This window comes from Cupressus sempervirens, chromosome 10 (assembly GCF_028749045.1).
Source record: "Cupressus sempervirens isolate cs-2001-9-10 chromosome 10, ASM2874904v1, whole genome shotgun sequence".
NCBI lineage: Eukaryota > Viridiplantae > Streptophyta > Pinopsida > Cupressales > Cupressaceae > Cupressus > Cupressus sempervirens.
This window is the reverse complement of record NC_143127.1, coordinates 789142835-789155258: the sequence shown is the minus strand read 5'-3', so window position 1 is coordinate 789155258 and position 12424 is coordinate 789142835. Positions and strand designations below refer to the sequence as shown.

Below are 12424 nucleotides of genomic sequence, written 5' to 3'. Positions count from 1 at the left end.
ATGAATTGTTGAACTTCTACTACAACAACAACCAATGCAACTTTTACATTGTAAGATTCAAGTAAGATTTAACTTCTTTAGTGCTTTTACTATTGCAAATGTATTGCACATTATTTTTGTCAAACAATCCTTCTACTATTGTTATGTATGCAATTTCAAAACAAACAAAAAATTGTTCAAGCAAAAAATGGTAAAGGTTTGTCACATGATACAAGAGCGATCCCTAGAGAGGATTGGAATAAGACAAGATATAACTTAGTGAAATGGGTGATAGCTTGTGTTGAAGCTTTACAAAAAAATTTCCCAATAGACCAACAAACATTATTTGCAGCAGAAACAATTTTCTTCACTTATGCTAGTTGTAGTTTTGTGGAAGAATTTAGGAAATCAGCCAAATTTGATTGCAAATGCATTGCACAAGCTTTTGCAAAATTACCAAGTAGTAAAATGACACTTTGAGAAACATTAGTAGCCTCATCTCCACAACATTCTAAAATAAGATTTCTAAAATTGCCCCTTGTAACTAGACTTTCAATTCCACTTCCAAGACCTTCAACAAGCTTGGAGAGCAAGTCCAGTGAGAAAAAAAATAAGCCCATCATCATATGGATCAACCTTTGCAATTTTTTTGATTCATATCAAGTTGATAGATCTCACAAATACAGGTTCAACATAATGAGTAAACCCAAGATCCAATGCCTATGCTATTGCTATGAAACATTCAAGCAAATGAAAAAGATCCCTATCTGAATTTGAGTGTTGGTATCATTTGGCAATTAGTGGAGGTATCAAAATATCAAATATTTTTCTTGGTTGATTCCCCCACTCCGTGCACAATATCTTCAAGTATACCAATCACATCATATACAATACAAAGATTTGGCCTTTGGATTTTAGCAAAGGCACATAAAAGGTGTTGTAAAATAAGCTCCAAATGTGGTGCTAGCTCTCTTGCTGCCTCCTCTTCAAGGGTACAAAAAGAAGAGTAGTAAACCTCTTAAACTCTCTTGTTTTTGTCTAAAATTCATCTAAGAAGACTAGTAAGTACCTTAATAAACTATTCATGTCCTTCTAGATGACCCGCAACCTGAACAATCCATTTATTATACCAAGAAAGAGTGCAACATGTGATGCTCTTCTCCAAAGGATACTTTTCATTAAGAAGAGGCACACGAAAAGAAACCATCAAGTTCTGCAGCACTACATTTTCTCAAACTACATAAATTGATGATATCTTCTTCCTCTTCTCCATCATAAGTTCCATATGCCCCTTGTGCTTGTGAATAAAAAAATCTAGGTTTCAAATCTTGATCCCTGTCAAAAACATTTTCATCAGCAAGTGCCTCACCATTATCTGTATACACCATGTTTGATAATAGAACCACAATCAAGTGTGGTAGAAACTCCCTCAATATTTGTGGATGAATATGAGCTTCACAAAATGCAAACCATAATTCACATGGCTTGAGAGCCACTTCTTCATCAACATCCTTCTTTGCTTGCAACATATATACGATTACATTTCCCATATGGGGCTGCAGGAAATTAGGCTAAGCCTTAAGGAGCTGAACCAATGCAATACATACCAATATTGTCACTTCAATAGTCAGATCATGATAAAGAGTAAATAGGTCCTGGAGATACTTATCCATAGATAATAGTAATATTTTAGGCATAAGCTCAATATACTAGTTCATAGAGCTAAGTACCAGTTTCTTGACAGAAATGTATGGCGACTGAAAAAGTTAAAATAATCTAGGCAAATTTTTTTGATAGGCCACTCCTAAAAGCCTACTACACCAACATCCAACCCCTCTTGTATATCTTCATTGATCTTTGATAATGTATCAAGAACACCTTCCATTAGATTGAAATCATTTCTATCAAAGCATTGAACCAATGTCTGCAACAATTTCAGCCAACCACGCACATGTCCTTATTGGAATATAACACTAACAAAAATTCTCATTATTGAATGAAGGTCTATTTGGCTCTCTCAAACAAGGAAGCAACTCTAATTGGATGTAACCATGTACTTGTCCTTGTTGGACTATAACACTAACAAAAATTCCCATTGCTGAATAAAGGAGACTTCTTGCTAACTTATCACAAATTTGGAACTTGCATGGCTAATATTGATGATATTACCTATGTAAGGCTGATAATTGATATTCAAATCAGAAAACATGAATTTCATCAATTGGATATAATGGAGTATATCTTCCTATTTTATATGATTGTAATGTCATCCTTTGGGATCTCTTTTTGATGAAGGGTGCTCCCCTTAATACCATAAACTCATAACAAAAACTACGAAACAACAAAAAATGTGAGAACAAAATATGGGCTTCTTATTTGCACCACAAATGTAGTATTACAAAATTCACAAGTACAATATCCTAACCCACATGGGTGCCTTCATTATAGTAATCTGAAAGACAAACTGGGAACTATCACCCAAAGTTGTCTTAGACAATGTTCAAGCCTTTCTTAAATAGGCAATTTTATGCCGCCCGTGAGGGTTCTAGATGCTCAAAATTAATACCCAAGGCCGATAGACCCTAACAATACATATAGAGTTTGCTAAATACATCTTTAACAAATTATTTTAGAAATTTTCGTAGCCCAACTTCAAAAGGCCATAACTCTTGAACCGTTGCTTTAATTGGCTATTATAACCACTTTTTGAACCTCATCCAAGCACTCTAAGGCCTCCAATGGTGAGCCTAATGATTTTTCTACAAATTTTTTCACCAAAAATATGCAATAAATTCTCCGATACTTAAGATGAAGCAATGAGATTTTTTAATGGTAGGCTTATAATTCCAAAATGAACCTTCTTGTATAAAATGAGAATATTTCAAGCTCATGTGACAAACTCACTAAAAATAGCAAGCTCCCAGAAATAACGACCCCCCTATCTACTAGCCCTTATTAAAATAGAAAAGGCTAAAAAGAAAGATATTTTTGGGTGATGCAAGATTGCTCTTACACCTAGGATGCTCCTGCATCACTTTTTTAATTTTTTCATGTATCATGTGCTTTGTAATTTGTATGGTGCAATTGTTGATTGTAGATATACAAATTTGCAAACTCCCTTATACAATTCACTTTTTTTGTTAATTATGTTACTTAGCATCTTATTTCATCATTGTTGTCATCTTAGATATGGATGTATAATCTTGGCACAATAATATGAGGTTTTATCTAATATATTGTAATATTTCCACTCAAAAGTTATCTAGATTTAATTATGATTTTAGAGCTATGATATTCCATCAGTATGTTATTGGTTGCATTTCTTATTCAATCTTATTATGATTTTTTTTCCCCCTTATTGAGTTAGATTTCTAATTTTCTTTGTTTCCCATAAGTTCTCTTTAATCTTGTTAGATTTTCTCCCTAATGGCTTCATGATTGTAATGCCTAATACCAGTCGAAACATATGAAAGTTATTTTAGGTTTCAGACAGCTCATTCTACTACTCATTATTTAATCTTGCTTATATAATATCTCATTTTATTACTTCTAGTTCCTACTTTATACCCTTAATAGAGACATTCATACCCTATTTGTCTATTGAAATTTACTTTAACATATAGGACCATCTATTTTTTTTTGATAATGCAGCAATTGTTGTAATTGCGACAGCTTTTTTGACGAGCAGCTATCATTTGAATGACATTGCCATCGCATGTCATTGCCATTGTGACAGAAACTATCGATTGATGGTCGTCGCTCCAATGGCATTTATGTCAAATTTTATCATCATTGTAATGTACCTTTTGATGGATGCTCATTGGGCCTACAACAATATAGTTAGAACTACAACAACTATCTAAAAATGCAGCGCAACTAGTTGCGATGGTAAACCGTCAAACATATGATGATGTGAAGAGGAAGTTTTTACCCATATTTTTCCAAATAGTGATGGATTTTTCCATCACCATTGCAATAGATGCCCTTCCTATCAAAATTTGTGACAAAAAAAGTTTGACACCCATCTGACGGGGGCTAATTTCTATTACGATCACTCAGGCGATAGGTGGATGTCACAAGTGCAATGATCTGCTGTCACAATTCAGGCCCAAATGTAGTAGTGGGAGTTATAGAAGGCAGATGGACCCACTATCCAAATAGCTTCAGGGGCAAGACCATTGAACTCACTGTCTAATTGGTCTTTGTATTATTCCTTGTAGAATAATAGAATTGTATAGCTCCTTCTCTGTCCTATGGCTAAACCAAACTTCTTTTGATCTTGATACCAAATCACCAACTTTGCATCCAACAATCCCTTGGATCACTTACTCACATTTACCAAATACTTCACATATCACTTCACACAATTCACACTTCATACATCAATCATGTAGTTCATCACAAGAAAAATAACATTCCTTTATACTATATCCTCAAAACAATTCCTTGAGTCAGCCTTAGGATTTCCCAATTAATTATAATAAGACCTCACTAAGATATTACAAAATATTACATCTTTTCATAATTGCAAATCATTATCGACTCATAGGCTTTATAAATTTCCACATGTGTGACCTCAAACCTTGTGCACTTGGTAACATCATCATCTAGTTTTTCTATTGTCACTATCTAATTGCGCTCATCACAATTCTATCTTAGTAAAGAGATACAACTTGATCATCATAGATCACTTATTAGGTACTCTAGCTTCTTACTGTCTTCTATAAATCAAATATATCTTCTACATGTCTTTGACTCTCTGTATGTGCACTTATCCACGTCATCAAAATATAACGTAGAACACATTCTTAACTGCACGTGACCTGATCATTAATACACAGTCCATACAAACTTGTTCTCTATCTACTACTATGCTAGTCTTCACAGAAACAATGCTACGTTGACATCAATGACAAACACAATCATGAATGCAACATGTTATACTCCCCCAAAGGAATACCATCAACATTCATGCTAATAGAATGTACCTAGGGGAGAGAACCTATATGTAACTCAACAATACTCATAATCATTGGTGACAAAAAGTGGGAGATGATAAATGCAGAACAAGGGGAGATGTAAAGAGAAATTGGGAGAATAAAAGAAAAGAAAAAGAAAGGGGGAGATGATGAAATATGGGAAGAAGAAAGAGATGAAGAGAACACAAAAGGAAGCAATCACAAATGGGGAGAAGACTCAATAAGTCTAAGGCCAATGATAGGAAGAAAGAAGATGAGTTCGCTTAAACCTATGAAATAATGTAATTCTTGTTAACCTTCCAATTTATAACAAAAAATAAACATTTTTCCATCATTGATTCGAAACTGGTTAACAAGAAGAGTTGAGTGAATTGGCATACTAGTCTCAATAGAAGAAAGAAGAAAGGAGAAAGATGTGGAAGTTTGATGGTTGCATCATAGTCACCATTGATGTGACAAAGCAAGAGACTATGAAAGCAATGTGACATGCACACAGAGAGAAGCAGTGGAAAGAAACTATGAAAGAAACATGATATGCACATAGAGAGAAGTAGTGGAATGTAACTTAAGTACACAAAGACTCTAGTCTATAATTAGACATGTAGATGGATAGGAAATCCTCCATGTATAGGCATCTATAGATAAGTAGTCATGGGTGTCCTGTGAGTATGCTCACTATGCATTTTAAATTTTAAATTTGTAATTTGAGCTAGATAAATTTTAGGGTGTCATATGAACAAAAAGCATGATTTAAGTTTACTAAGATTTCATTTTGAAGTTTTTGTTGTTGTCAAAGACATAATCATTGTTGATATAACTATAAAAACCTATGACGATAGACTAAGAAAGTTATGAAGAAAGAGTAACAATAGATTGGTGTACAAGAAAAAGGAGGAAGAGGAAGTGAATAGAGAAAGTTCACGAAGCTAGAACATAGGAAGGAGATCAGAGCATCTTTGAGGAGTTTTCATAGAGGATCTACTATTCAAGGTGTGCCAAGTATTTAGATCTAATCTCTAGTTTTCTTTCTAACCATTGCAACTATTGTAAGTCTTTGACAAGGTTGACTTGTAATAAGTATTTTAAATCCTCTAACAAGGTATCTCTCATAAAGATATTGAAATCCTCTAACGAGGTAGCCTTGATAGGCTATTGTAATCCTAATAGATTTTATGTGTTTCTAATAGGATGTGTTATGAGAAGGAACATATGTAAACCTTTAACAAGGCACCCTTTTACTTGCAAGAAAAGAATAGTGGTTATATTAGCCCCATTGTGGTTCTCAACCTCATATTGGGGGTTTCCATGTAAAAATATATGTTTCATTGATGGATTCATCTTTGTGTGGTATTGTATGGTTTTATTGTATAGATTTTATCATTACCTTAACAATAAAGGTGTTAGTGATAAAGTTTAGATATAAGTTAGCTACATTAACTAGTAGAACTTGTAGAATTGGGCACATTGATTCACTCCCCCTCTCAGTACCAGTTGGGACCAACATAGAATTTACATAGTGAGCTCTATAAGTGTCGAAAAATACTGTTTACATACCTTTACCAAAATTTCTCAACGAACCAACTCAAACACATATACTTCCCCATAGGAGAAGCATTAAGAATCTAACCTAGATAAAATAGTGTTCTGATCATACTAGACCAATATTATCCTACATCAATTAATTTGAAATGGGTTGGGGCATAACCTCAAGCATACCTTGCAAGTACTCAAATGTATCCTTACCCAAATATTTTTTGAAAATGTCTTCCATCTTATCCTTTGTGCTAACATACTTCAATCTAATCTCTTTTGCACCTTTTCTTTCAAGAAATAATATATTATTGCAATGTGCTTTTTCTTTGAATGTAACACTGGATTCTTTAACATACCAATCGTGCTTGTATTGTCATAGTGAACGATAATAGGCTCAGTAAACTCAATACTAATGTCTTGTAACATCGGCTTCATCCAAATAATTTGATTACAATTCTTTGTTGTTGCTACATACTTTGCTTCTATTGTAGATTGTGATATACAATTATGTCTCTTACTTAGTCATGAAATAAATATTCCTCACAAGAAGAAATATTCATCACTGGTGCTCTTTTTGTCATCTACATTTCCTTCCCAATCCACATTTGTGTATGCATATAAGGTAAAGTCATGTGATCAGTCATACCATAAGCCATAATCAGGTGTATGCTTCAAGTATTTGAGTATCCTCTTTACTATTGAAATGTGTGTCACTGTAGGATCTGCTTGGAATCTTGCTAAAATCCTAACTACATTAGATATATCATATTATCCATGTGTCAAATACTGTAATACTCTTATCATAAATTTGTACCTTGTTTGTTCTAAACTAGAAGATTCATCCTTACTAGATAATTTGCATCTTGTAATCATAGGTGTTCCAACTAGTTCTCAATTCTCCAATCCAAACTTTTTCAACAAATCCTTAAGATACTTAGATTGTGATATAAAAATGTCATCCTTATTCTCATTTTTATGCAATCCCAAGAAATATTTTGTCTCTCCAATCATATACTCATTTCAAATTCATTCTTAATTTCCTTTGGAAATTTCATCCCAACTTTATCATTTCCTCCCTAAAAAATATCATTAACAAATACAACAATAATCAATAAGCCGTCTTCATTCTTTCTCAAATACATATTATTTGTTTGCATTACCTTTATTAAATCCCAATTTATACAAATTTTTATCCAATCTTACATACCAAGCTCTAGGTACCTATTTCAATGCATATAATGATTTCTTCAATCTGCAAACCATGTCTGTATCTTTTGTCTGGGGAAATCTATCAGGGTTTTCAATGTAAACTTCTTCCTCAAGATCTCCACTAAGAAAAAGTGGGTTGACTTCCATATGATAAACCTTAAAATTCTTGTTAGTTTCATATGCCAAAAACATTCTCACTGCTTCAAGTCTAGCAACATGGGAAAAAGTCTCCTCAGTCAATTCCTTCTTGATGTGAATAACCTTCACAAACTAACCTTTCTTTTTTTCTTACCACTTCTCCTTTCTCATTCATTTTGGTGTTGAATTTCCATTAAATTCTAATGAAATTCTTATCTTTAGGTAGAGGAACCAATTCTCAAGTCTTGTTCTTCTCAATTTTCTCTAATCCCTCTTTCAGAGCCTTAATCCAAAACTCATCTTTACAAACTTCATCTATAGTCTTAGGTTTAACTTGAGATATTAAACATAGTTCTTCACTAACCTTGTTTCTTGTCATCACTCCTTTGTTTGCACTACCAATGATATGATCCACAAAGTTATTCGTTGCAACATATATGTTAGATGCTCCCTACTCAATTTTGATTTCCGCTCTTGGTTCCAATCTAGGTCCTTCTCTTTGTCCCTCCCTTTGTAATTCAATTTGCAAATCAATGTCAATTTAATAAGCCAATTGCTAATCAATATTTTGATTATTAGTCCTTTGATTAGTATTTTTATCAGAATCATAATCGAGTATTCTTTCCTAAATTCTGAACAATTCATCAACTTTCATATTAGTACTCTCAAAAACTGTCTTTAATCTTTGATTAAACCATCTATATGCCTTACTCTTCAATAAATATCCAAGAAACATGCCTTCATCACTTCTAAAATCGAACTTCCCAATATCATCATCCCTTTTGATATAACACTTACTTCCAAATATTCTAAAGTATTTGACAATAGGTGTATGTCGAAACTAAAGTTCATAAGGTGTATTGCAAATGCCTTGTCTAATCTGCACTTTGTTCATTGTGTATATAAAAGGTGTTCAGTGCTTCTCTCCAAAACACGTGTGATACATTATTCTCAAATATCATTTCTCTAGCTACTTAACTTACTAATTTGTTCCTTGCTTCTACTATCCCATTATGTTGTGGTGTCTGAGGAGATTAAAGTTGTCTCTTTATTCCATTATCCTCACAAAAGATGTTAAACTCATTTGAAATGAATTATACCTATCTATCTAATCTCAAACACTTAATCTTCAAACTAGATTCATTCTCTACTCTATTCTTACATATCTTGAATTTCTCAAACACTTCATATTTATCTTTAAGAAATGCGACCCAAAAAATCCTTGTAAAATTATCAATAAGAAGCATAAAATACCTTTCTCCATAAAATGTTCTTGTACTTGTAGGACCACTCAAATTTGCGTGCACAATCTCTAGCTTTATGTATATAGTAAACACTTTACTTGGAAATTAACTCTTCTTTTTCTTTGCTATCACATATTCCTTACAAACCACGTTAAAAGGCTTCAAAATCTTAGGAAAATCCCTAATTGCATGTGTAGCACTTATCTTCACAATGTTATCAAAGTTAATATGAAAAAATCTCTTATGCCATAAGAAACCATCATCAACCTTTGCAACCAAACACATCATCTTAGTAGGATTTAATTAAAAAAATGATACCTCTTGTTCTTGTGACTGTACCAATCAACTTACCATCCTTATCCTTGATAATGCAAGTCTTCTTTGTGAATTATAATAGATATCCCTTCTCCACAAGATTCCCAATACTCAAAAGATTATGTTTCAACCCATCAACAAAGTAAACATCATCAATTTTAGTCTTTCCATCAACTGTAATAGGTCTTTTCTCCTTATTATAAAATGGTGCATTATTTCCAACTCTAACTACTCCTCCGTCATAACTGTTAAACTTAAGAAACTTATTCATACCTCTAGTCATTTGATGAGAGCAACCAATATCCATAATCCAATTAGATTTCTTATTTTCAACATGTGATACTAAAGCATCTTCTAAACTATTACTTCTTCTTTCTTATGACTTTCTTCTTTAATAGATATAAATCTGAGTTCATCATCTTCATCATCGCTTTCTAAGAAATTTACCATCTTAAAATTGAATCCATCATCTTCACCAACATAGAAGCAATTTTGTGTAAATTTTGACTTATAAGATTTCTTAGGTTTTTCCTTCTTTACTCTCTTAGGACATCTATATGAAAAATGATCAAACTATTTACAAGTCCAACAAGAGAATCTTTCCCACATTTAGGTTCTCTCTTTATGAATAGTAAAATTCCTTCATCAAGATTCAATATTTTCATCTTTTTCTTGTTTAGTTGCCCAATCTCATAGTCTCCACTGGAACTCACACTCTTTGTAAGTTTAGATTTGTCTTTATGTACACTAAAAGTTGTCTTTGTCCTTATCACTCCTTGATTCTACTTTAAATATTTTTCAAATGCTTGTAACTTCCTATGTAATGTCTCTCTAGTGAAATTAGGTGTGACATAAATAATCTCTTCAACGATTTCAACTTTGTGTGCACTCTCAAGGGTCAAATATTGCAATATCTTCCATACTACTTTTTCTTTAGTCACAAGTCCTCCACAACTCTTGATTCCGACAATAATCTCACCAATTTCACCAAAATATTCTCTAATAGATTCATCTTTTATCATCTTAGCATTACCTAACATATCATTCTGATTCTATAATCTAGACTTCTTTGCAAATTCATCTCCTTTAAATAGATTTTGTAACTTAACCCAAATTTCATGTCCAAGATATAAACATTTTACCTCAACATACTATGTTTTAGGAGGAGCTAATAACAATGATTCTTTGACATAAATATTGTACATTAATAGATCTTTGTCATCTTGTGTGCAGCTCACCAAATCTTTCTCCTTAATAACATTCTTCTTTTCTCTTGTAATCAACCAGTAATATGCTCCCATACATAGCAAGCGAGTCTTCATCTGATCCTTCCATCTATCATAGTTAACTCCATCAAACTTCAGACTTTCTTTCTTGAATGTATCCATGGATATCCTTAAGCTATTGATATTTCTCTTCAAGGATCCGATGCTCTGATACCAATGGTTAGAAAGAAAAGCTGGCCAATATAACTGAGAGGAGGGAGGAATAAGTTATTTTCTTTAAATAACTTTTATCAATTTAAAAAAAATCTAAAACATGTAATCAAAATATATAGCAACCATAAGATAACAACCATGCAATGTGATACAAGATATGATAACTAGGGAAACCCTTGATCAAGGGAAAAACCTAGTGGGGACGATCACACGATGATATACTAATATAAAAGTTCCTTGTGAATGGATGCGAACATGTTAGGAGCCAAATGAATAAAACCAATACATATGAGTCCATGTTAGGAGACTCTGAATCTCTGTTAGAAGATTCCAACCCCGGTAAGAGCCATGCTAACCCTGTTAGGAGTTGAAAGGAAGACAACTGAACACACTGTCCAAATTTCTTTAAAACTAGTACCAAGACAAATGAACCCACTACCCAAATTTTGTCAAAGAATAATTCATGATGGTAGATCCAATAGATGAACTGAACAAACAATAACTTATTTTCCAATACAATTTCTTCTAGTGTAAAAATTAGTGAGATAATTTTGGTCACTAACGTGTATGCGCTTGTGGATCTTTGCAATGATGGAGCTTTGGTTTCATATGAGGTTTATTCGAAATTGTCATCCTTTCCTTCTTTGGTTTTTAACTGTATATTTTGATTTTAAGTCTAGAGGAGAGAAGAGGTGGTCTGGTTTTGGGGCTTCTTCTTAGATTCTTTGTGAAAATATGGCTCTTTTGCATCTTTATGATATCAAGCCAATTAACATGTTCTTTACTTGGAATAATACAAGGACTGGGGATGAGGTTATCTTTGAATGTTTGGATAGTTTTTTGGTCTCCTATTTTTGGATTAGTGACAATCTTACTCTCTTATAAAATCTTGGACTTGGAGGGGTTATGATCATTGGCCTATCAAATTCTTAGCTATTAGTGTTGTTATTACCAAAAATCCTATGTTCAAGTTCTAATGGATGTGGCTTAACGATTCTTCTCTCCATGAATTAATGATTTATTGGTGGAGAGATGGTGGCCTTGTCTATAACACTACTATGTTTCCATTTTTTAAGAAATTATAATATGTCAATAGAAGCTCAAGAAATGGAGCAAACATTTCTTTGTGAATCTTCATTCCATGCACAAGAGTTTTTAACAATCATTACCAGACAAATTTGGGATCTTGGGTTCTTAGAAGCTTTAGAGAAAGTAGAGACCCTTGCCTCTAGAGACATAGAAGAAAGTGAAATTAGAGGGGAAATCTATTGGAAATAGAAGGGTAGAGTTGATTAGCTTCATGAAGAGGAGAGGAATATTTACTTTTTCAATAAATTTGTAATGGCTTGTCAAACTAAGAGCTATATTTCCTCTTTGGTTAACTCTGAATGTTTTTAGTTGACTCCTTTTCCATATTTAGTTTGAGAGGCTACCTTTTTTCATTCAAGTCTCTCCTCTAATGATTCTCCTCTAATTGACAATGATGAGAATATTATTTTATCTTTTATTCCTTCTTTAGTGACCCAAGCAATGAATGATTCTCTCATGAGATTGATCTTTTTGGCTAAGAGGTGGTGTTTGGCATGTG

General features: G+C 33.0%; 1 pseudogene; it reads right to left on the bottom strand.

The window, feature by feature from the left end:
• Positions 1 to 350: 350 nt before the first annotated feature.
• LOC149536271 (transportin-1 pseudogene) lies at positions 351 to 1508 on the bottom strand (annotated as a pseudogene).
• Positions 1509 to 12424: the final 10916 nt, after the last annotated feature.